The sequence below is a fragment of the Notamacropus eugenii genome, chromosome 5 (genome assembly GCF_028372415.1).
Source record: "Notamacropus eugenii isolate mMacEug1 chromosome 5, mMacEug1.pri_v2, whole genome shotgun sequence".
Classification (NCBI taxonomy): domain Eukaryota; kingdom Metazoa; phylum Chordata; class Mammalia; order Diprotodontia; family Macropodidae; genus Notamacropus; species Notamacropus eugenii.
Genome location: NC_092876.1, coordinates 460,770,181 through 460,792,464, shown reverse-complemented (window position 1 = coordinate 460,792,464; position 22,284 = coordinate 460,770,181). Strand labels below are relative to the sequence as shown.

The 22,284-nt window shown below is 39.7% G+C and overlaps 1 protein-coding gene across 6 annotated transcripts in view; it reads right to left on the bottom strand.

Moving 5' to 3' along the window:
* The window catches only part of CMSS1 (cms1 ribosomal small subunit homolog), a 414,416-nt gene that overhangs the window by 303,791 nt on the left and 88,341 nt on the right, over positions 1-22,284 (bottom strand). The window contains exon 1 of one of the 6 annotated variants that reach the window (XM_072615379.1): positions 10,322-16,225. The exons of the other annotated variants lie outside the window; for them this stretch is intronic. The gene's annotated coding sequence lies outside the window, so the exon portion shown is untranslated. Of the gene's footprint in view, positions 1-10,321; positions 16,226-22,284 lie in introns of those variants that run through there. 6 annotated transcript variants of the gene reach the window in all.

The following is a 22,284-nucleotide window of genomic DNA, read 5'->3' as shown; positions in this document are numbered from 1 at the left end:
ATGTTTACTACTCACTGTGTAAATGAGTACTTCATGTTTCAGGGAGTAGGTAAGCTTTCATTCTAGGGGTTTGGAATTTGGTAAACAAGTCTACACTTACCCTACCCAGCCTATTCTAAATTTCAGACTTCATTCATATTCATTCTACACTTTTCAAGTACAGAATTTCCACCAATCAATAAGTATTTATTAAGTCTCTACTACATGCCAGGCACGGTACTAAATGCTAGGGCAAAAAGAGGCAAAGGCAGTATTTACCCTCAAGGAGTTTAAAATCTAAAAGAACCTAATTTATTAACTACAGATGTTGTGGTCTCTCCTCAATCGTTCTGCATGCTATTGTCCAGTTTAATTGTTTGTTCCTCGATATACACTGTCCAGAAGTCCAGGCATGGCTGCTACTAGAGCTTTCCACAAGCTTACTCTCAGGGTGTTTTGACTGACAAGACCTTCTGACAATCAGACGCATTTTATTAGATGTTTTGCTAGAACAGAATAATCCGATTTCTTAATAGAAGACTTGGCCATAGTCTAAGATCTCTTACCTGGGTCAAAACTGGGAGCCCATCATTTTTTTAATTATGAAATTAACAAACATCAACAAATACAAGTATTTCCTCATACAATGAACAGGAGAGTGACTGTACATCGCACCAAGTAGGTACAGTTTGATTTTGTTTTAATAGTACATGTCAAATTTAATTTGGTAATTCTCACATTGATCTATTTGTGTCCCTTTCTGAACTTCTTCCTAAATGTCTTCTGTGTATCTAAAAAAAATTCACTGGACTTTTTTTAAAAAGCTTTAAATGACTCCCCCTTTGCCCTAAGTTTACACACACACACACACACACACACACACACACACACACACAAACACACACACACATATGCATGCATGCACACACAGAGTAATATTTAAGTAAAGATAAGCAAAACAAATTCATTCATTGGCTTCATAGGTCACATTCTGTAAAAAGTGGGAAATGATCCATTAACAGCCTTCTGTAGTCATGGTTGCAGCACTGACCAGAGTTAAGCCTTTCAAGTTGTTTTCCTTTACAATGTTACACTGCATAAATTTTTCTCACTTCATTTCATAACAATAAATTTTTCTAGTTTTTTGTGAATCCATCCTTTTTTTCATCCTTACTGCACAACAATATTCTGTTATATTTACCTACCATAATTATTCAGTCATGATCAGTCCATTTTTTTCCAGTTCTTCGCTAAAATAAAAATGAGATAAGTTTTTTGTGCACATAGATACACTTTTCCTTTCTTTGATTTCTTTGGGGGATAAGTCTCGTAGTGACACTGATGAGTCAAAGGGAACTTTGGAACTAGCTAAGGACCGTTAGAGGCAGAGTTAGAAATTGCTTTGCAGAATGGTTAGACCACTTCATGATAGCACAACAGTGTTTTGGAGTGCCTATTATCCTACAGCTCCTCTGACAACTGTCATTATCCCTCTGTGTCTTCTTTACCAATCTGATGGCCATGCGAGGGAACTTGGGGTTGTTTTTTTTTATTTGAATTTCTCTACATGGTGGCTGATAATTTGCCTTTCTTGTTTTGATAGCTGCTCCTACCTTCTTCCTTCATATATTTATATCAATTCCCTATTTATCTTGGATATCAGATTTTTATTAAATGAATTTGCAGCAAAGCTCTTCCCCCAGTTAACAGGGTCCATCATTTAATAAAACAATTTGGATTTTTCCCTCTAAAGGCACTAAACTCACACTTGACACTGTTAATCTGACACTTGGACTTGTAATCAGGAACACTGGAGTTCAAATAGAGCCTCAAACTCTTCGCTAACTGTGTGACTCTGCGAAGCCCCTTAACCTCTGTCTGCCTCAGTTTCCTCATCTGTAAAATGTAGATAATATTAGCACCTGCCTCCCAGGTTGTTATGAGAAATGCATTATACATGTCTGTATCTGTGTATATACATATATATTTAAAATCTTTTTCTGAACTATAAATTGCTGTAATTATTATGGCATCTTCTATCTGCTGCATCTCTGCCCATTTATTAGTCTTACAGGACCTTTGTCTAATCAAGGAAGCTCATTCCCATCATTAGATCGTAGATTTTGAGCGAGAAGGGACCTCTGGAGACCCTCTGAATCCAACCTGCTCATTTGTGTCCAACCAACTCTTTTCTGAGATGAGGAAAGTGAGGGCCAGAATCTTTCTTGGAGCAGTGGGTCTGGATTGAGGAAGACCTGGTTCAAATCTGGCCTCAGACACTCACTAGGGTCTATGATTCTGGGCAAGTGACTTAATTTCTATTTGTCTCAGTTCCCTCATCTGTAAAATGGGAACACTAATGGCACCTACCTCTCAGAGTTGTGGTCAGCATCAAATGAAATATCTGTAAAGCCCTTAGCACAGCGCCGATCACCAAGTATGTGCTATATAAATGTTAACTGTTATTATTACTTAAGGACATTCTGGCTCTAAGCAGGAGTGCCAAGAACGACATCCCAGTCCTCTAAATTTACATGGAGAGCTCTGTCCACTGTACCACTCTGCCCCCTTAATGCCACTTCAACAAAGATTTACTGAATGTACCTGTCAGCACCCCCTAGGTGCTGTGCAGAATACGAAGACGTGCCCAAATGGATCTCAATGGAGTCTATCCTCCAAGACCACAGAGGATGAACATAGGGAAGATTTAGAGGACAGTTTTTTTGCAACTTGCACATAGTTGGTATTTAACACCATTTGTTGCATCTTGGTAATTAACAATTTGGTAATTTAAACAATTAAAGGATATTATACTCAGAAAAATGTTCTTATGCAAATGAATAAAACTGTCTATGTAAATGATATAGTGGTCTGAGACCGGAGACAGAAATATTACTATAAGTAATTTGGTTCTGGGAATAAACTGGGGGCCAGACACAAGGGTGATCTGCACAAGGCTTCGAAAAAATAATGTAACCCCATGAGAACATCAAGTCGGGGGGGGGTTCCAGCTAAGCGTTTCACTAGGATTCCGAGTTCAACTTATCAACAAGATAAAGCAGCCAGCATACCTTCTCCATTAAGTACATCCCATCCAGAGCTTCACAAAGGAAAAACCACTTGGCTGGGGAGAGAGTTACACAAATTGTTTATAGAAAGAGCAGAAGTTTTGTTTGACTATTTAACTTTAAAATGCACACTGTGGAGATTCAAGCAATGTAAACGGTGCATTATCATTGTCAGTGTAAATCACAGGCCTGGATTCGCAGTAATCCTTCCCCAAAGAGCGTCTGGCACACAGCCAGGCAGGAGGACATCATTTAACACACTCAATAAGTTTCTTTCTGAAACATTTTGTTTAGTGTCTGATAGTTTCTCAAGGGACCAGAAAATTACAAAAGCGCATTGTTTGGACATGAGCTAAAATGAGTCATCGCTCGTCATTACATTTTCCGGGATTTGGCATTAATCTTCTGAGACAATAAAGTATAAACATTGGAAATGAAATATCAATTCTCTTAAAGCAGTTTTGTAAAGTCATGCTACTCTTTCCATTGTGGCACCAAGCCTGAACAGCTAAATTAAGGCGACATTCTTCACCCAGTTATGCTCGTTTTGTTTGTTTTTTCCTCCAAATTTTAGTTTTGGATGCAGAGTTTTTCCATGATGACTAACATTTCTATGCCTGGTATCTAAGCAGCAGTGTGCTGGTAAATATTTAACAACCAGCTCCCTGGCGAGGAAAATGCCCCCACCACACACTTCTGAGTTTAATCTTCACTACTGAAGATGTTCTATCACTTTTAGTCTAGACAATCCACAAAACGATAAATCAAGTTAGAATTTGTAGCATAATTATCTTAATTAAAAAAAATCCATAGTAAATGAGATTATCTGACCTTAGAAGTACATGGATATCAGGGCTGCCGAGTAGCATAGTGGACAGAGGAGCAGCCCCGGACTCAGGAGGACCTGAGTTCAAATTTGGCCTCAGACACTTACCAGCTGTGTGACCCTGGGCAAGTCACTTAATCTTGATTGTCTTCCCTCACCAAAACAAAAATTTAAAAGGAGTACACGAATTCTCAACTATTCCTAACAGCTTTATAGCAAAAAACAGCCACCACCACCAAACAAACAAATCTAGAAACGATCCATTTGATGTATTTGATGACTGAGACTGAATAAATTGTGGTATTAATGGAGTGGGGTCAACCTAGAGGGAAGGGTTTACAGAGGAGCGCTCCCATCACGATATATTCTGGTCCAGTGATTCAATCTGCGATTTCACTGGGTTACAGAATCTCTATGGAAAGTCTTCCCTCCAAAGAACACTAACAATGCTTCTAGAACTTACAGTCTTACAATTTTGTCATAAGAAATGACGAATATGAGGCAAAAGGATGAAGAACATCCACACAAGCACAGACTCTCAGAGCTGGAAGTGACCTCGGAGGCCATTTGGATTCCACCACAATGGGACAAAAACACCCTATTCAACATCCCTGATGAGAGGTAGTTGAGTTTTTGCTCTTGAGTATTTTCCAAGAGTGCCTCTCCTTTAATTCCATCTCTCCCCTGGAAGTCAGTGCCTCGTCTTCATGACAGTCCTTCAAACCCTTGAGAGCTATGATGTCACCCATCTTCTTCAAAGTCAACACCTTCATTTCTTTCAACTGATTCTCACACGGCATGTACTCCTGTCCTCTTTCCCACCCAGAATGCCTTCTGCTGGTGCTCCTGCTTGTAAATGTCCTTCCCAACACACGGCAGACAGAACCAGAGTGGAATACAACAAATTGCCACCTCTCTCCTTGCCGATGTTGGGCTATTCCTTACAATGCCACCAAAGATCATACTGACTTCTTCTATCACGCAGTCTAACAAAAACAATCGGATTTTTTTCATAGGAACTATTACCTAGTCACACCTCCCCACCTGATGTTTGTGAAGCATTTTTTTTAATTTACCTTTATCTCTAATAAATTTTTGTTCAGTCGTTTTTCAGTCATGTCCAACTATTCACGATCCCATATGGGATTTTCTTGGCAAAGATACTAGAGTGGCTTGCCATTTCATTTTACAGATAAAGAAATGGAGGCAGACAGGGTTTAGTGACTTTCCCAGGTTCACACAGCTAGTAAGTGGCTGAGGCCAGATTTGAACTCAGGAATATGAGGCCTCCTGACTCCAAGCCTGACACTCTTTCCATTGTGCCATCTACCTGCCCACCACTCATAAATAAATTTATGCTAGTTTTACATTTATCACTAATAAATTTTGTAATCGTCTCAATGTTCTTGCCAGTAGAATTTCTGTTGGAACCTGACTCAGCAAACATGCTAGTTCATCTCTCCCAGATTCATGTCCTCTGCAAATCTGATTAGCATGTCAACTACACCTTCCTCTAAGTCACTGTGTAGAGCACACAAGAGCAAGGAAAGATCTCTGGGGCATTCCACTAGAAATGGTTCTTTGAGCTGAAATCAAGCCTTTCATGACCAATTGTTGTTTAGGTCTTGTCATTCGGCCTCTGCATTATCATGGAACCCACACCTCTCTCTTATCCACATGGGTAAATCAAGCCTTTCATGACCAATTGTTGTTTAGGTCTTGTCATTCGGCCTCTGCATTATCATGGAACCCACACCTCTCTCTTATCCACATGGGTACTAGGAGGGAATTTGTCAATCGCTTTGCTGAACCCTAGCACACCTTTTCTTGATCTACAGCACACTACTGAAAGTCACAGTCTAGTAACCGTATCCAGAAAAGAAATGAGGTTAGCCCAGCACGACTTGTTTTTAAGGAAGTAATTCTGGTACACAGACATTGCCAGTCTTTTGTAAATGCTCACGGCCATTTCTTTAATAATACATTCTAAAATGCTGCTAGAAATAAGTTATTCTATCCAATACTTTTTGATGCATTTAAGGATTTCAAGTCAATGAACCACATAAACCCCAGCCTTCATTCCTACTTTCTCCTGGCCAATTTAATCTATACAAACTATTACTTGGTTCAATCAATTAACAAGTATTTTTAAGCATCTATTATTTACCAGGTGCTGGGGATACAAACACAAAAAATGAAACAACCCCCACTTACACAAGCTTATATTCTAATGAGGGAGAAGTGCACACAAAACATGTATGGAGTAAACAAAAATGAACAAACATATAAGTGTAGGCATATGTATACACCAAACTACCTAATATTCAATGACAAATAAACATTTATATGTAAGTCTCTATGTGTACATGTCAGCATGTATTTATACGTGGCTAAATCCTAGGTAGGCAGCTGGGTGGCACAGTGGCTGGAGTACCAGGCCTGGAGTCAGGAAGAAGAATCTTCCTGAGTTCAAATCTGGCCTCAGACATATATTAGCTGTGTGACCCTGGGCAAGTCACTAAACCCTCAGTTTCCCCATCTGTAAAATGAGCTGGAGAAGGAAATGACAGACTGCTCCAGTATCTTCGCCAAGAAAACCCCAAACAGGGTCACAGAAGAGTCAGACAAAACTGAGGACCACTCAACAAAAAAAAGTACTCGGTACAGTTTGGGAGGGAAATCATTAGCAGTTGGAGGGACCAGGACAAGGCAGCCTGTGGAAGATGGTGTACCTCACTGGAAAAGAAAAAAACTCTAAGAGGGGAAGTTGAGGAGGGCATACATCATCCCAGGCAGGAGGGATGACCAGGGCAGAGACAAGAAAATGGAAGATAGGGTTTCCTGTTTGAAGAACCAGGGGAAAGAAGCTTAACCTAATGGCTGATTAAGATTACACAGTTGGGCTACCCATACCTCATCAGCACTAGTAACTGAGCACTGAAGTGAATGCTCAGTTTCAAACATATGGTGGTTGAATAATTTTCTACCCCCAAGAAAACATAACCCTAACACAGAATAACACCAACACACACATAACAAAGTGCTTTAATGTTTTGAAAAGCATTTGTATCTGTTATATCATTTTATTTTCATACTCAATACACACACTGGCATCATTTTTCAAATGGGAAAACTGAGGCACACAGATAGTCACAAACCAGATTCTGGAAACCAGTTTTCCTGACTCAAAACCAAATGCCAAAGATCTTGGCCTTAGACACTTAAATTAAAAAAAAAAAAACAACCAATCTTCAGAAATCTACTGCTTGCTTCCAAAACAGGGTATGTGCCATGAAAATTGGAGGATATGTGTCCATATCACAGACTTTAATCAGGTTAAAAAGAAGACTGAGAAAATCAAACATAATGGAACACCAATTGAAATATACCTCCCCCTGACCCCCGTCTTTCTCCAAGAGTTACTAGAACTGGATAGTTCTGGAAACATCTTCCCACTTCATCTCTTTTCTGTACTATGTCAGCCAATAAACATTTATTGAGCCTATTATGCTAGGCATGCTAATTAATCCATGTGAGAAATGCTTGACAAAAATACTCTCCTACAAGCCAAACAGAGAACCAAGTGCCTTCTCTCCCACCAACAAATAAAACCTTTCTACGCATCATTCCCTGGATGCCCCCACAAAGAATCACAAGGCCCTCCAGCTTAGCACTAGGTCTGGAATATCTACAAGGCATGGAAGGTCTATGGACCAAAATGAGCCCCACTCTCTACTCCAGGTTCAACAAAATCTGATCTGGGAAAAGAACAGCTATGAGGTGATGCTGAAACGTATAATATCTAACCAAGGTAACTAAAAACACTTTGGCTGGCATCTAAATAACCTTTGGCATCTCTGTTTTTTCAAGGGGTCACCCTCGACCCTCTCCAGCCCAATCACCAAATCCAATGCTCTTTCCTTAGTTTCTATCCTCCTTGACAACTCTATGGCATTCGACATTGTTGGCCACCCATCTGCTTTAATATCTTTTGGGTCTAGAATAGACTTATTTGCCTAATCTTAGAGGCAGATGGAACTTTAGAAATCAATCCTCTCAACTTTCAAAGATTCAGAAAAGTAGCATGACCTACTATGACTCTGAAGACTGAAAAATAACAACAGTCAAAAGCCAACTGAGAGGGTCCAAGTCTTCTGACTCACCCTGTCTTTCTGACAACACAGTTTCCCATTCCTTATCTCGGTAACCTCCTACTTCTTGGTCTCCTTTACAGGCTACTCTTCCTCCTCCTGCCTACTTAACGCAGGTGTTCACCAAGGTGCCTCCATCTTTCCTCTCTCTAAATGCTCCCTTTGATGATCTCATCTGCTCCCAGGGCTTCAACTATCACGTAAAAAGAGATGGTTCCCAAGTCTTCTCCTCCATCTCTGAACTTTATTCGTGGCCCTCCCGCCCACTACGTCCAACGCCAGAGTGGCTCCATCTGGATTCACGGCCTAAAGTCAAGCTCCTATTTTTCTCTCCCAATCCCACACTTGTCCCAGCTCCATTCTCCCCGTTATCTGTGCTTGAGAACTTGGAGGCAACCCTGGCTCTTTCCCTCTTCTTTGCCCTTCAACAAAAGGGCTGCTCAGTTCTCTTGACTCCACTTCTGCAGTGTCTTATCTCTCCATCCCCACTCTGGACACATCAGTGCAAGCCTTAACTCCCTTTCACTTAGATCCCATCCCATCTTCTCACAGGTTTCCCTGCCTCTACCCTCTTCTCCCTGGAACCGACTTGACACTCGGCTGGCAGCACATCTTGACGCACACAGAGGATCCCATCACATAGTGCCACAAATCATTCAGTGGCTCTCCAACTTTTACCAAGTAAACACTGGTTTCTCTATGCTTGGTATTCAAGGCCCCATGCAGTCTGGGTGCTCCAACTCGCCTTCCCAACTCTAACACAAAGGAAATATATTGGAATCCAATTAGGAAAATATTTTTAAAAGTTCAAAAAAGACAAACAGTAACAAAAACACGTTCTCAACTCCAGGTTGGGAACTCGTGATCTATATCTAGGTATATATTTTTCCCTTTCAAAGAGAACTCATTTTAGGGACACAACTTTGATTCTGATCCTGACAGTGGAATACAAGCTCTTTTTTAGGGAAAGGACTACTAATCCTCTTTTGCATCCCCACAAAACACTCTGAATAAGGCGCTACACATAGTCCTTAAGATTTCTGATACTCATCAGCAAGGCAGGTGTGAAATCAAAACTCAAAGACAGAAGAAGTACTCTGAGATTTTATGGCATTAATATGTCCCATATGTCAAGTGAAGAGACTTACAATTACTTGATCAGAGCTTATAGAATCTATAGGAACACTGCAACAAATATGCATGACTAAGCATTTCAGAGAGAACATAGATCTAGGGAGGCATTTTATAAGGAAGCGAATAAGTATTAATGTAGTGCCGACTAGGTGCCAGTCACTGTGCTAAATGCCTTCAGACATTATCTCATTTGATCCTCACAACAACCCTGCAAGACTGGTGCTGTATTATCCCCATTCTACAACTGAGGCAACTGAGTCAAATAGAGGTCATGTGACTTGCCCAGGATCACACTGAGGCTAAAATTGGAACTCAAGTCTTCCTGACAACAGGTCCAGCTCTCTATCCACTTTGCCACTTGGTTGCCTGAGAGGCAACATGGTTAAGTGGAAAGAGTTATACACTGGAAGTGAAGAGATGTACAACAGACTTAAGTGACTATGAGATAATGAACAATGCTCACAGAGCAAGTCATCAAAAATATAGTGTTTTTACATATATGAAACTTTTATCACTATAACTTTGTAACAAAGTACTTTACATGGTCAAAGGAAATGGTTTACTTTTAATAACATATGCATAATTCCACTATTATCTTTCAGCTTGTCAATTTTCCCTTTCACTTTGGTGCATTATTAATGGCAGTTAATAAGCATTAAATAAGCTCCTTCTATTTGCCAGGCATTAAGCTAAGTGCTAGGGAGAAAAATAATGTAAGACACAGTTCCTGCTCCCCAGGACCTCACAAGAAAACATGCAAACAATCCTTTACAGAAAAATTATATGTAGGACAGGACAAGAATTAAGTGAGATCGGCAAAGACTTTTTGTGGAAGGTAGAAGACTTTAGCTAGGGAAATATGAAGGCAGAGATGAGGTGGGAAAGAGTTCCAAATAGTCCAGGAACAGCCAGTGGAAAATGCCCAGAGAGAGGAGTTGGAGTCTTAATCCAGGAATCACAGGGACACCAGCATCACTGGGTCACAGAGCATGTGGGTCCAGGAGAGGCAGAAGGCGAAGGTGTAACACATAGACTGAGGCTGATGGGGAAGGTCAAACACAGGAGTTTATATCTGATTCTGGAGCTAACATTTAAGGAGACAGAAAGAGATCCACAATGATGAGATGCCAGGCCTAGAGGCCTGAGGGCTACCCGAGTCTTACCTTACCTATCGCAGGTCTTCGGCTGGCCAAACCGGATAAACGTATGAGAGAAGAGACTTTCCGGAGTCGAACAAGGGTTAGGCTTTATTCAGGGTCTTGGTTACATGTGCAGGGGGAACTCTTCCTTAGGAGAGAGAGAAATCTCCCAAGGAGGCAAAGATCTTACAGTAAGAGAATGAAAGCAGAAGTGGAAGTGGGGAGAGAGGGGAGAGGGAGGAGAGAAGGAAGGAGAGAGGGAAGAGGGGCCTTCTGTCCTGTAAGGGTCCCTCAGCGCTAAGAGTGAGTGCCTTCAGGCTTTCCTGACCCTACTTAAGCTCTCCTGCTGCATAGTTTGCACCTGAATACCGTGCCTGTTAGATAACAATAGGTGTGCTCAGATCTGGGCCAATCTCGAGGGCGGGGATGCTCTCTCCCATCACGTTTCTCACGGGAAGAGGCGGAAATGCACGAGATATCCCGGTCTCACACCTCAATTCCCTGCTGTTCCTTGGGGGGCCTCATGAGAACTCTAAGGTTTAGAAGTTCTCACCTTTACCCGCCAGAGACTGTCCACATGGAACTGAGCTTACACCCCCAACAATGAGAAATGATAATTTTAAAAAAAATAATGAAGCAAATATTTTCATCTTGGAAGCTTGTTTTTATAAACCATAACACAGGTTTTATGAAACTGATTGGATTCTTTCAAAACAATACAAAGATTAAAAGAGAACAATATTATGGATATTTTTTCTTTAAATGATTCGATTTATGCTTATCTGAGAAATAATACGTCCTACTTGCTCCATATGATAAAAATCTTATCTAACATGATCAAGGAAAAGAATTTGCAGCTCTTAGTACAATACGCTCAGCTCTTTAAATCTATGTAAATGAGCAGCCATTAAATAAACAGAAGATTAGCTCATGAAATTCTATAAAATCTCACCTGAATATCTGTCTGTTTTCGTGAAATGTGAAATGTAAATTCATTTCTATGCTGCATTAATAGTCCTGTGTGTTAGCAAAGGGTAAACACAAGAAAAAGTACTGAAATATTCCACAAAATTAACATCTGCTTGTGTGTGTGCGTGTGCTGATGTGTGTGTGCACATGTGTGTGTATGTGCACATGTGTGTGTATGTGTGTACGTGTGTGTGTATGTGTGCGTCAGAGTCCATCGATTACAGATTTGTGATCACACAAGAACTTTTGCTTAGATTGTCCTTCTGTTACCATTGTTAGGACATGGGATGGATCGTACGGCAGCCTGCCAGTAGGTCATAATCTGCTGAGAAATAGAATTCCACTAGTTAAAACATAATAAAATTATTTTGGAACTTCTCTCATTCCAGTGATTCACAAGTCACTGGATAAATAAGGACTGAATAAAATCATGCTAATTTTTTCCCTACTGAAAAGTGCAAGGGATTTAGAGCTAGAAAATCAAGGTTCAAGTCCTATCTATGTAACTTATTATTTTTTGTGACGTTGAGTACGTCACTTCTCTCTTGGCCTCAGTCACTTCATCTGTATAATGACAGCACAAGACTAGGTAAACTCTAAAGTCTCTTCTGGGTATAAATTTGTGATCTATGATTTTATTTAAAGTTCAAAAGACTAACAATTTTGAAATAAAAAAATCTAAATTTAGATGCACATTTCTTCTGAAATCAAGCCCAGTATTTTCCCACTGTCTTCCCACTATATATCCCATACTGAACTAAACTAAAGGTTTCTTTTTCAAAACAGTCAACTCTCATTTTATAACAATCACAGATAGGGAACAAATGTATGTAAATAAAATCCGTAAATAAGAAGAACCTTCATGTGAGCCAATGGCAACAGTGTTTGTCCGAATTTCAGAACCGTGATAAAGTTACCAAAGTAAATAAACACTCTGAATCTTAGGGTTTCAGAATTTCTCCAAGTTCTTTACAATTCGACCTGTCCTTCCCCATCAAGTTCAATATAAAATGGAAAACGTGGCAAGAACTATGAAGTAAACAGAAAATTAATGGAATCTCTTGATGAGTCTCACAGTTTTCTAGAATGCCAGTGTTCTTTTAACCCAGAAATGTTCTGCCACATATTTCATAATACCTTCCATATTCATCATTCATTCAACAAACAGATCAAGCACCTACTATGTGTTAGTATAAACTAGACACAGTCCTTGTTCTCAGTGAGTTTATAATATGGTAGAAGACACACAAAATTTAGCCAGAACAAAATGCTAGCAGAATTAAGAGAAGGAAGAAACTATTTCTGACTGGAGGAAGGGATGGAGGTAGGCTCACAGAGGAAGTATCATTCCAAAAAATAAAATAAAATTAACAATATGCAAGTAATACTATACAAGCAAAGGGGCAGCTAGGTGGTGCAGTGAACAGAGCTCTGGAACTGGAGTCAGAAAGACTCAGTTTCCTGAGTTCAAATCCAGCCTCAGACACTTCATAGCTGTGTGACCCTGGGCAAATCATTTATTCCCATTTGCCTCAGTTTTCTCATCTATAAAATGAGCTGGAGAAGGAAATGGCAAACCATGCCAGTATCTTTGTCAAGAAAACTTCAAATGGCGTTACAAAGAGTCAGACATGCAAGAAACAACCCAACAACAAAAGCTAGGAGAAGCAGAAATATTTTAGGCATGTCTGGGGAACAGTGAGAACAAGGAGTGTATGTAATGGGAGTGAAAGTTCCGAAGTCAGGTCACACACAGAGGCTTGGGACTCTGGAGCCTATCAAGTTTAGAACTTGAGCTCCGTGGAGAGATTTTGGGAGGTTCCTGAATTTAGATGGGAAAAAAAATTACACTGTTATTTTCACTAACCTCTGAACGAAACTGAGCATTTCCTTCAAGTTACTTCAAAAGAGGATCCACAGGCTTCACCAGACTCTCAAAGGAGTCCATGACAAAAAACCTTAAGAATTCTAAGAGTTCAACTCTATCATTTTAAATCTGAGGAAATTGAGGTCCACAGATGTGAATTAACTTACCCAAGATCACAAAAGCAGTGAGCATCAGAGGTGCGATCAGACTGCAGAATGGGCTCTTTCCACTGTACATTACCATTTCCTTTCGATTACAAAAAGCCTTTAATGTTGGACAAACGGGCTTAGATTTTATTTGGTAAGGAATGGGAGCTTTGAGCAAAGGATGAATGCTGTTGGAAATCTTCTTTGGTTACAGCATATGAAGTGGGCTAGAATAAAAAGAAAACAGAACCAGGAGGACTGGCCAAAAGGCTATTTGGATAGCCAAGGGAGAGGTAAGGAGGCTCAGAAGTTGGGGGGAGGGAGAGTAACAAGAAGAAAAGAAAGGTAGATGGCCCTAAAGCTTCAAAAGCCAGGCTGATCGGGAGAACACAGGAGTCAGAAGGAAGACAAAGTAGTCCACTTCCACGTTCTCCCATAAACTGTACTGCTCATTCTTAACCCAAGTTATACAGTGTTTGGGGAATGAAGACTGTATAGGGTCTAATACGGTGACTCACCCCGATTCCCAAAAAACCCCAGAAAAGGCTAAGGAAAGTGTTTAAGGCCAAACGTTCGCCTGTTTCCAGTGTTTTCACTGCCAATCCTAAGCCCCATGCAGTTTGCCATGTCTAAGGTCTCTTCAGTTCTAAATCTATTATACCATCCTATATTTTACAGAATCTTTGAATTCAGCAATTCCAATTCCTTTCATTTCTAGGGCAAAACTGAAGCCCAGAGAAACTAAGTGGTGCCCCAGAGGGCCCCACGGAGAGTAAGAAGAAGTAGGCTCCACTGTGGCCCCTGTTCACATGTGGACGGTGCTGACGTGATGAAAGTCTTCTCTAAATTGCAAAGCAAACCGTCACGTTACTGTATATGAACTTTACAATAGACTACAGTGAACAAGCATTTTCTCACCGTGCTTTCAATTCTAAAATGCACTTTTTAAGGACATTATTTCATTTGAGATGGCCATTCTTTCAAGTTGTCTCCCTTCCCTGGAACGCCCTCCTCTCCTCATATTGGCATACTGACTTCTCTGGCTTCAAATCGGAATCCCAATTAAAAATCCCATCCTTTACAGGAACCCATTCTCAATCCTCATCAATCTCATGTATCCCCTATGTTAATTATTTCCTATTTCTCCTGTATGTAACGTGTGTGTGTGTGTGTATGTAGGAGGTGCTTAATAAATGGTTACTGACTGATTTACAGTATAACCCTATCGAACACTGACTATATGCAGAGTATTACACTTGGTACTGGAGGCAGTGCCAGTCCCATACATAATTTAATAGCATATGTCATAATTAGTGCCCTAATTCATAACCCCACTTGCTGCATTTTTACATATCAGCCACTTGCCTCATCATGACTTGCAGGTGATTCTACTATCTTTGTAGGCTCTGTCTTGGCAAGTCCTACCAAACTGGAAAGATCCTGATTACGGGCCAGGTGACAGACAGCCTACAGAGCAAACCTAGCTAAGTTTGCAGACGTGTGTCACCAGAGGAGCGGCTACCTGGGCTGATTCTCATCCAAAAATGGGATGAATTTTTTTTTTTGGGCCACTGAAGCTCTTAGAGAACATAGGAGATATGGTCAGTGACTCTGGTGGAGGAGAGACCTACCCTGGTAAAATCAAAACTTTAAGAACTGAAGAAGAGGAAGAGTCACAAATAGGAAGGGCAGAGAATTCTGAGTCAGTCAATCTTGCCGTTGTGAGCACAACAGAAATTTAACGTGCTCTATAAATCCGTTACTATGGTCAATAATCACGCCTACACACGTAGAGATAAGTGTGTGCATTTATGTTCATGCATATGGACGTGAGCACATACACACATACACACACACATATTAATAATGATTTTCTGGATAAAGCTCAAGATTAAAAAATAGAATTTATGAAATGCACTTTATTTTGGTAAGTTTATTAAAATTTATTACTCAAAACTGCTAAAATTCTGCAGCTGAATAATAAATACCTTTCTCTGCCGAAGCTAAGTGGTACACAGGATAGAGCACTGGCCTGGAGAGTTCCAATCCAGCCCTGGTCTGGGCAAGTCCCTTGACTCCTGCCTGTCTCAGTTTCCTCAGCTGTAAAAGGGGGATAATACTAGTGCCAACCTCCATTTAGCAGTGTCTGGCACATAGTCGGTACTTAATAAATGCTCATTTCCTTCCCTCCTTAAGCTCTTTTTCTCCGATGGAATAATTAGGCCACAATGCAGTATCACCAACAAAAAAAATGATTCTCCTATTCACTCATTTAAAAAGAAGTATGATCAAGACAGATGATCTGCACTGATGAGACCACAGATTCCCCGGCAGAGCAGAGTATGATTAAAGCATAGAAGAGACGACCAGTGTGGGAAAATTGCTGTTGGCAACGAAGCAGCATGGACAAAGGGAAATATTTCTTAATGACTTGTTCATAAAAAATAGTATTACCCTTATTTGTTAAAATACATTTTCATTAAAAGGAAGATCACAAAATTGTCAATATTTCCTATTTAGATACTTTGGAACTTCAAATGACTGTCCAAAGGACAGCAGTTATGGGAGCTACAGAATAAAAGCCACTGTCCTGTAGAGTCCTCACACGCATTTAAATGAAACAGTAGTGACTGAGGTCTGTCTGCTCACCACCGTCAACTAACTGAGTATTTTTTTAGGTTAGACTTTTCTCTTTGTTAACCCAACCTCACCTCTTCCTTTTTGTGCCCCATTTCCTTACAATTTTTGCATGCAGTTATGATATAAAAGTGACTTCCATTCAATAACAGACATGGAAAAACTAGAAAAATGTTTACTATACATAGAAAAATCACACTGATGCACGAGGCAGGTTTCTTTAAATAAAACAACCCCTCTATAGTGAAGAGCAGCAATTATGTGGCTAACATTAGGGCAACAATTTCCCCTCGCCTCCCTATTGCCATATGCCTGTCATTTTCCCCCCACAGTTTCCATTGACTGTTTCAAACATATGTTGCCACTTATTTGCCAGGAAGGGACTCTCTGAACTGCCCCCCCCCCTCCCCACGGATGATGAAACAGCAGACTGAATGGAGCCAGAGAGCGCACCATTAGCAGAATTCACACTTCTGTTTTCTCTTAACTTCCTTCTCTCTAAAGTTTATTCCTCATATGCAAGGACGGATGTGTAACCATAAAGATATCCGTGACTCATGCTTTGGACAACATGCCGCAGAAGTGCACAGTTCCCAGTCTGCCATCCGCCGCCATCTCACCCAAAGGCCACCTTTCCACCTGTCTTTGAACGCTTATTTCCAGGTGGAAGATTCCCCTGTAAACCTCTCACCGAGCATCCACATTCTTCTCTTGTAAACTCACGGCTGTCATTTAACTAACAGTTAATAGGTAATGTTTTTATGAAGCATGTGTTCTTTGGGGTCAGGCTAGCTGGTGGGGATGTTTGCTGAGGTATGTCAACCACTGATAACACAAGGAGGGGAAAGCACAAAATGGAGGTAGGACGCCTAACTGGATCTTCCACTAACGATGAAGAAAGCACAAGGGAACCAAGCGTGAATTTATCTTCACAAATAAGTCAATAGGAAATAAATATGTGCAGCTATACAGAAAAAGACATGGTAGACAGAGTGCCAGGTAAGCAAGAGGAGATCTCCGTTCAAGGTCTAGTTTTGTCACTAAATAAGGATACAGTCTCAGGCAAATTCTATCAGGCCCTTAGTATCCTCACCTAGAAAATGAGTGGCTGGGCTCCTGGAATTCTAAGGTTGTTTTCAATTTTAAAATTGATACTTCTGTTACATGGTATACGAATATAATCCTACCTATTAGGATAACAATATAAATATATAATAATAATATTACAATAATAATAAATGAATTATATTTACAGACACTAACCAGAGAAAATTAGAGATGGACAGGTCTTGGAGATGATTTTAATATGAAAATACTTAAGAATTTACAAGTATTCTTTTATTGCGATTCTGCTATTATGAACCTGCAGCTCTGCCCCACCCCCAAACATTTCTAAAAAGAATATGCAAAAGATTTTGCATTGTATTTAAATAAGGGAATGCTTTTTTTCCAGGTGTTCTTTGACAAAGACCATTGGTAAAAATAACTTGTGGAAATCTAGTATGTTTTATTAGCAGGAAATAAAGTAAAAAGGCATTATTAAAATATTATTGCTTAACATGGCTAAAAGATGTGGCTATGCTGCTTTTCTTAATTGAAAATGTTTCCTAGTGATGCTCCTTTAAAGCCTCCTCATGTTTTCTTTGGGAGGGGAGTCAGTCAAAAATGATGCCCTCAGCCAAGACATAAGAAAGAGATAAAGACCCCTTAGAATTAAACAAATACTCATGAAATAAAAACCAAATGTTACTAGATGTGTTAAAAAAAATTCAAATAGTATAAAATTCTAGCAAGTGGCAGCCCAAGAGAGCCCAAAAGCTAACTGCAAAGCTTGCAGAATGACTCGTTCTTAGAAACGGCGATTTGAGCTTTGCCAGAATGGAACGCAGTGACTGAGAATCACAGAGTCATGAAATACAGAGAAGTCGGACATATTACTCAAACATTCAAGGGGACCTGAGACTTACATCCCACGACGTCGATATCAGCCCAACTTTGCCCGCCCACCTGGTGAAACTCGTCTCCCACAGGGGGCACCCACTGAAAATGCTGAAGGCTTTCTTTGCCCTTTTCTCACACTACAAGGTGAGCAGAACCTTCTTTTCTTTTCCTCATTCACTTCCTCAGGCACATCTCTTACTCCTATTCTTTCAAATTCCTCACTGGACACACATGACAGACTGCTCTTCCCCATCTCCACGGCCCCCTATGTGAGGTCATTTCTTCAGAAACTACTGTACTCCAAGTTACCACCCAGAAACATCAGGAGAATGCTGGTATTTAAAAGATAGAAAACTTGGAGTGAGAAAATAAACCTTGTAACTGCATGAAGGCATCCCAGGTAGCTCTCTTCCTCTTCTTTACCTTTTGGCTCCAACTCACCATCCATCTGCACTGATGGTTCCATATATACATACTGGGAGTTTATAGGTATTCCATCCAAATGTATGTCAGAATCTAGGCAACGGTATTCATGTATTTGGTTTTTCTTGCATGGACGGTCAGGTCAAAGTTTCTGGAGCAATTACAGGTCTCTAAGAGGCTATTCTAAGTTCTAGGGACTGACACAATCAACATAACATAACCAACAACTTGGAGCATCTCTGGAACTCATATCAACTGAAAAATTTCAATTTAGACACTGTCTAGCTCTCTTCCATCACAGTGGCAAACATCTGTGGCAAGATTTTATCTCCTTGTTGTTCATTCTTGGCTTGATGTTTATGATCATTCATTAAACAAAGCTATTCCTACTGTGATATTTTTCAAGGAATCTTAAGGTGCTCTAACGTATAAACAACAGACATCTTGTTGGAAAAGAGTCTTTCATGTAGCTTTTTTCCCAAATCAAATGCCTTTTTATAAACACCTAACAATGAACATAATGGGATCATATATTTTCTTGGTTGTGACATTGTAAAGAAGTGGTCCACTGTTGAATTTTCCTTCTGAAAGTCAGCTTGCTCTCTACTAAAACATTCATCAAGGATCCATGATTCATGGATAGATGACTTGCACAAAGATTCTGTATACGTGGGAAAGCAGTCCTACATGCTGGCTGGAGTTAATGTTTCCTTGGCTGTCTTTGGCTGGAGGGGTTAATGAGTAGGGTCCTAGGTATTTTTTAAACCTCCTTTTGTTATCTTTCCCTCCTTCAGATAGCTTGCATCTCAATGCCTCATCTCACTCAGAACTGTGTCTCCATTAGCACAGATCTTCCCTACAGACACTTAGTCCAATCAATTTTTCCCATTTCCAACTCCGCTGTGAGTACATCTAGGATGACAATATTACGGTCCAACTCTGGCAGTTCCATGGTTCTTATCAGATGGCATAAACTGTTAACAATAGCAGTTACAGATCTTTTCTTTTTTCACCTTGAAGAAACCCTTAAGATCTCTTTACTTGTCTGGATCTCTTCTCAAGTTTTCTTTCACCTGATTTTACCCTTTACTGCTTCTCTGTGCTTTATGAATTGATACTGTTTGTAAGGGTCTATCAACCTTTATGTGATTTTACAAATGAATTTATATCTTTAAACCAATGTTGACTTTAGAGGCTCTCTCTCTCTCCATTTGGAAAGTAAATCAAATGTTTACAGACTAAGGCACTCTCTGGGCTCTTCTGCGCTTGTTTTGGTAAAAGACTTAACATTAGTTAAACTTCCATATTAAATTCTAATCCATGTCAATGTAATTTCTTTTGTCCGTTTCTTGGAGCTGATGACCTGTGTAAACAGTTTATGACTGAGATGTTTCAACGGTGTCACCTATTATTCTCATTACTCTTTCTGCTTTTTACTAAATCTGATCTTTGCAATGCCAAGTCATGGTTCTCACTACACACTGACGGCTGATTCAGGGGCAACTTCCTCACCTCTAACAAATCTTGGCAGCTCATGTACTATACCATCCAAATAAAATGGACAGACTCTTAATGATTTATGAACACCTACGTGGTTAATATTCTATATATAAATGGGCTCCTCCATGTTCTACCAAGAAGACAACCCACAGCAAAGGAGAAGTGGATCTAAAGTCACTGAATTTCTTCTATCCTAGGCAGCCAGTGGCTTGTCATGGGAAGAGGGAAATGTGTACCCAGAATAAGGAAATGTCTGAATGTGTTCTGCCAGGAAAATATTGTACACAGAAGTTAAGTTGCAAACTATCTCATAAAGGCCTATTAATCATCATATAGCTCAAACCCTGTACATTCCTGACAGAATTATTGATTAATACCTTATTGTAGCACCTACTAGAGGTACAAGATTATTTTGTTCATAGGTAAATGCATTCTGAGTTTTAAACAACCAAATTACTCCTAATTTTTTAAGCACAACCCATTTATAAATATAAATACAGACATATATATATATTTAAAAGTTAGTAAACAAGGGATTACCACACAGGTCAACACAGCATTAAACTATTATTATCTGCAATTCTATGACTCTTTGTTAAATTCACGTTGCTTATAAACAACACAAAAAAGAAGAAATTTGACAACTGTTAAATTAATTTCTTATTTAAGACACCCCTTCCCTCCAATCCTGGTTATCAGTAACAATAAAATTAAATTGAGATCTAACAAATGCCCATCTTTTGGACCATTAAAATCTCCTCTATGCTCAGGCCCTGTTAGGTTCAAAGGTGTTTCAGACCTAAGAGATTTGTGACAATTGATTAGGAACCTTCAGCCCTACAAAGCTACGTGAGCTTCTCTGTCACCCTGAGCAGTAGGTAATTGGGATTGTTTTCATTGATCAGAATGACATCACAAAATCAAAGACAGAATTACTTACCAGTACCTTATAGTAGCACCTACTGGAGATACAAGAGTTCTTTCTTTTAAAACTAGAAGGAACATAGGAGCTCGTCAAAGCTGAGTCTCTCATTTTACAGATAAGGAAACTGAGACACAAAGGGATTAAGTGACCTGTTCAAGATCACACAGATAATATCTGAGGCAGAATTGAAAGTCTAGCCCTCTATCCACTATATCAATAATTCCATGCTGAAAACTTCCGAATCACACAATTTTAGAATTGGAAGGCACCTAGTGTGTGCCTGGAAAAGAATCTTTACTATAAAACATGCAACAAATCGTCATCCACCTTCCATAAATAGGACTCTCAAGACAGCTCTAATTGTCAGGAAGGTTTTCCTGCCATCGAGCCTCAATGTGCCTCTCTAGCATCCACCGTTCCTTGTCCTGCACTCTGAGGCTAACCCAAAAAAGGCTAACTGATCTGTCATGTGAAGACCCATCTTATTCCTTTTTCTTTATTAATTTATTTTTAGTTTTTAACATTCACTTCCATAAGATTTTCAGTTTTAAATTTTCTCCCCCTTCCTCCCCCCCTGCCAAGATGGCGAGCAATTTGATATGACCCTTCATATTCTTGAAGACAGTCATCATGGCTGCCTTGAGTCTTCTCTAAGTTAAGCATGTCCAGTTTCTCTGATCCATCTTCATGTAGCATTGACTTAAGGTTCTTCACCAACCTGGCTGCCCTCCTTAGACACCATCAAGCTTCTCGATGGCCTTCTTAAGCTGTAGTTACTAGAAGGGCTAAGGACACGTGGGATGTTACTTACTTGATTCTCAATTCTCAGAAATAATAACTATGATATTGACAACTATACAGTTTCTTTAAAAAGTACTCATGTATATACACATATCCAAAGACCTCAAAAGGGAAGCTGCTCAAATGAGAAATATTTCCTTTAATATGAGTCTCAGATCTAAGCTCTCAGTCATAATTATAAAAGAAATAGTATCCAAAAAAATTAGATTAGTCAGGTACATAAGAGGAAAGTTTCAGCAAAATTTTCAGAGATATTTCTACCAATCTGATCCCTATCTCTTAATTTCTAACATTTTAGTCCAAAATGATTTCCCGGCTTTAATTTGAAAGTATTATGGTAAGAGTGTGAAGAATATCTTGATAATAAAGAAAAGGAGTGTTGGGGAGGGCAAGAGTGCCTCTCTTTAAACTCTAGGTTACATCTGCTTTCCCTAATACTGAAAAAAAGCTTGTGAATACATAAGCCAAAAAGCTAACACCAGTTAATTAATCACATAAAAATACAATTTGAGAAGTAAAAGCTAATTCTCATAGCTTTTTTGGGAAAGGCTGTATCAACTCTGAATTGGAGGAGCCAGTTATTTCTACCAAAGCCAAATAACATGCCACATGTAACATTAAAGGACTGAATAAATTTTAAAAGGTGCTCACGTTCCCTTGGTCAATCAGGTTGAATGTTTCATGCTTGAAGAGAGACTATTTTTTCTAAAATGATGTTAATGGCCTTGCTTTCCTATAAATCCAACGCCAGACAAGGCGAGAATTAACTCAGCTCCTT